Raw genomic sequence first — 4567 nt, 5'->3', positions numbered from 1 at the left:
CTTTATATAACCAAACTTACTTCTCTTCTATACTTTTAACTATATCATCCATTCACTCTTTAACCAAAATTTCAGGCCAAAAGGAAAAATAAAAACCTGTTTTTCTCCGAATGCAGAATGCACATTATTGATTTTATAGAATGCAGTAATACCCAGTGGTTAAAATTCTGAGTCTTGTGTTACACAGTCTGGAGTTCAAGTCAGGCTTGGGCACTCATTAACTATGAAAACGTCAATTTATTTGAACTTTCTATCCCCCATTCCCCCTTATCTGTAATACAAATGAAAGTAGTAAAGGCATCTACTTAATAAAGTTGGGGAAATTAAATAGAAGAATCAGACAAAATGCTGAGCATGGTGTTGGCTCTTCCTCCTCCTCCTCTTTCCCCTTCTGTTTTTTGGTTTTTTTTTTTTTTTTTTTTTTTTTTTTTTTTCTATTTTGTTCACCATTACATGTCTGCTGACCTCTGCTGGGGAAAACCATACAGTAGAATTGAATTAGAACTTTAGGCATCTAAGTTTATCATAAGAAATATCAATTTGGTGCTCAACACTCCATTACCTTTTCCTGTTATTTTTGGTGCATTCACTACACCTTCCCTGGTAGCAATTACACCGTTTCTCATGTATTCTTAAAAATATCTGCATTTCTTCTGACTCTCTCACTCTTAGTGATTGACCTTGTTACATATGCATTGAGGAAACAGAACTTTCTAAACGTTATGTCCCCACATGTGGGCAAACAAACAAAAGCCATATCTACATATGTGATTGTTACCTGTTTAAATGGAGAAAAATTTCCTCTTTGTCAATACCTCACCGTTCTCTGGATCCCACTCACCATCTCAAATTCTGAGGAAACATAAGATGTGGAATGCCCCTTGTTTTTCTCCATATGTACAAATCCTCCTAATGCTCTGTCTTCTCATCAGCATAGGAGGTTGCTCTAGTTTTTTTGTCTGGGAAAAGTGGAAAACATAAATTCCCGTAAACAAATCTTATGTAATCTAAGTTCCTTAGTAATATCACCTTATCTTAATTTTCCCTTTCAGAACAATATTACAAATATTTTTTTCCACAGTTCTTGCACACTTTAATAATTTTTCAGCTTCTCCTCAAACTGTTCTGATCTGACTTCTGCCTGCACTCTACCGAAATGGTTCTCAATTGGTTGGTTAATAATGACTGTGTTTTCCACATTGTGTAGATAGTTTTTGTCCTTATCTTAATGTCAGTAGTAATCGATACAGATGAGTACTTTCTCCTTGAAATGTCTGATTTTTGTAATATTATACTTTCCAAGGTTTCTCTTCCCTCTCTGTCATCCCAACTCAGTCTTCATTTTGGACTTTTCTAAAACATTACAAAGATTTTTGTCCTTTTGAGATAAGACTTATTTTGTTTGTTAGCAACCATTCCTATGGTTATATCATAGCATGCTGATAATTTCATGCCAAACCTATTTCCATAGTTCCATACTCCTGCAACAAACTGCTAATTAACATATTTTCTTGGAGGCCACGTAGAAGTCTCAGTTATACATTATGTGAAAAATAGGACCCTTATTGACTACCACCTCCCATCAAGAAAAAGATGAAATAAAGCAACAAAGGAAGGAAGGACCTGCATATCTTTCTGTACTGTTTGCTGTTTTCAGAAATAGCATCCAGCTCCCCATAACAGGGACTGTTAGTTAAATTGATACATCCATTTCCTTTATACTCAAATCCTCACAATCCTGAAGAATTCTTGTTCTGAGATGCATTCATTTCTTGCCAGAACAACTGAAAATCTAGTACCTGGGTCACTTTCATTTGCTTTTGCCTCAGCTTCTAATTCTGTCCCACACAGTATCAAAAAAGCAAACTCAAATGCTTCACTTAAAATAGTTTACACACCACCCCCCACCCAAAATGCTTTATTGCTCTTAAAGTACAAAATCCTTATGATTGTCTATACTGCCCAACATAACCTTGTCCCTATATGTCTCCGTAGGAACACTACATACATTCATCTATTCTCTTCTTTAATCTAGGTCTTTTTCCTGTCTGTTGTTTTTATATATTGCACTCATTTCATAGAATACTCACACAGCTCTGCAAATGCACGAACATGTACACACACACATAGTTCTTCTCAATCAGTCATTATTATATATCAGTTATCCTTGGATACTAAGGGATTTTATACTAATTAGTAAAAAAAATACTAAAGGAAAGGAAAAGGAAAGTGTGAGTTAGAGAATCTTTTACCTAAAAGAAAACAAATACCCAAATAAAAGTGTTTTAAACTGCATGTACATGTATTATTTTCTAACAGGCAATCTGGAAGTAGACAGTCCGGGTTTTGTTTAGTGGCTCACTTCAGGAAATTTCAGCCTCCCTCTCTATATTCTCTGTGCATCTGTGATGTCCCCTCAGTCGTTACAAGATAGAATTATATGAGGCAGAATCACTCACAAATGTTTATACATGATTTATCCCTTCTTTAAATAACAGAGATTGTTAATTAATCCTTGTGTATGAATTTGGACTCTTAAGTTTTGTTAAATGCATTGTGGACAAAATTTGATGGCAGGAACATGAAAGCAGAATACCCAAGGAAAGTGTTTGCACAGACTCTCTCACTTTGTGTCAGCTTCAGATACAGCAGAATAGGGTGGCAGTTCTCTCAGTTTCCCCCCAAATGAGGGCATTTTCAGGTTGTGAGACTTGAAGTGCTGAAACCAAGAAAGACCCCCACAAAGCAGGATGAATGGGCTGCTTTAGCAGCCAGTGGGTTCTTAGCCAGAGAATTTGTGATCAACAGGGAAAACGGAAAGTATGAGTACTCAGTGAAAAGAAACCAGTAAGGAGGAAAAAGCAGATCGTAACTTCATTCCCACTTCAAAGTCCATTGAGCAGAACTAGGGGATGAAAAACCTTGGAAACCTTGGATATAAGGTTAAGGATTTAAACTAGTCTGTAATGTTGAATATACTTAAGTAACAAGAAAGTTGTGGAATGTGCTCAAACATAGTAAAGGAACAGAGAGGGGGATTTGAGGGACCACGGTCAAATGCAGTTACTGATAATTTACAACTCATTAAATGGTTATGTTTAATTTAAATCCCATTTATTTTTATTTTTATTTTTTAAGGTATTTTCAGATGAATTTGCCATGGGTACAGAACCCTAAAATTGAAATTAATAATTATTAGTATATTTAATCAGTTAAACCATCATAAATAATTAGGAAATTTTTTCTGTAGGAAATTATCTTAACTCAGTTTTTAATTCCCTGCAGTACAACAACTGTTACTGCAGGATTTGAGTAACTTGGAATTTTCTAGATTCATCAGCATATATGTACATATTACATTTGTGATAATAAAACCATAGTTTTTAGCTCATTTTTTCCACATGTGTATTCAGGATTTCCATCTTCTTCCAATGATCATGAACAATATTTCTGAGACGCTTTCAGGAGTCACACCTCTGTTTACAAGTCTACTCCCATTTTCTTCTGCTGCATTGCCTGGGCATGTTCCTGGTACAGATTTCTACTGAAAACATGCAGTTTTCTTTCAAGCTGTGCGATCTCTTCAGTGCTTATTTAATGCTTCGCTAGTGCTCTTAGAGAAGAAGGCTGTTGTCCTGCTGAGGGAGATTTGTCTGAGGGGTAACACAGATGCAAAATCTGTGACTTTTGGATGTGCCAAATGCCACTCATTTCTATTTAGTCCCCGCTTCACCTGATCCAGGCCATATTCTAAAACAAATCCGGAAGGAAATCTCTCAAATATGCATCACACATCTAGACCACAAAGCACCATTGTTTCTACCTTACATGCCACATGTTCCTGACAGATTTTTCTGAATAAAACATAGAATTACTTCTTTAGACTTCCCTTCTCTGCACTTATTTCCTAACTAAGGTGCCAGTATGGGGATCACATTTCATGGTATTCTTTCAATTTCCACTTCTCTCACATTCTTGCTCCCATGAGTTTCTGCACAAATTTTACTTTCTTGCAAAAAGTCTACAAGTTCCTGCTACTGAGCCTTCAGGAGAGATACAGCCAAGACCCTACAACATGTGGGAAAAGTAGCTCTAGTTATTAAATTACATTATTATAAGACAGAAGGGGAAAGATTTAAGCAAACTGTATTTGGTTAAATAATTTGTTTAAAAATACATCATTTGTTCAGCATGACTATATTTACAAGAAATAGTTACTAGGGACTTTTACTACAATATATCATCAATTTCAAGGTATATTTTTTTAAAGTGGATTTTATTTTTTAGAGCAATTTTAGGTTTGCAGCAAAATTGAGTGGAAAACAGAATTCTCATATACCTCCTTCCCCTATACATGCACTTTCCTCACTATCAACATCCCCACCACAGTGGTACATTTGTTAACAATCAGTGAACCTACAGTGACACATCATTATCACCCAAAGTCCATAGTTCACTTAGAGTTCACTTCTTGTGGTACAAATTCTTAGGATTTTTTTCAAATGTGTAATGACATATATCTGCCATTAAGGTGTTATATAGACTAGTTTCCCTAAAAACCCTCTGT

This window comes from Camelus dromedarius, chromosome 6, assembly GCF_036321535.1.
Source record: "Camelus dromedarius isolate mCamDro1 chromosome 6, mCamDro1.pat, whole genome shotgun sequence".
Classification (NCBI taxonomy): Eukaryota; Metazoa; Chordata; class Mammalia; order Artiodactyla; family Camelidae; genus Camelus; species Camelus dromedarius.
The sequence above is the reverse complement of the archived record's forward strand: the minus strand, read 5'-3'. Positions refer to the sequence as shown.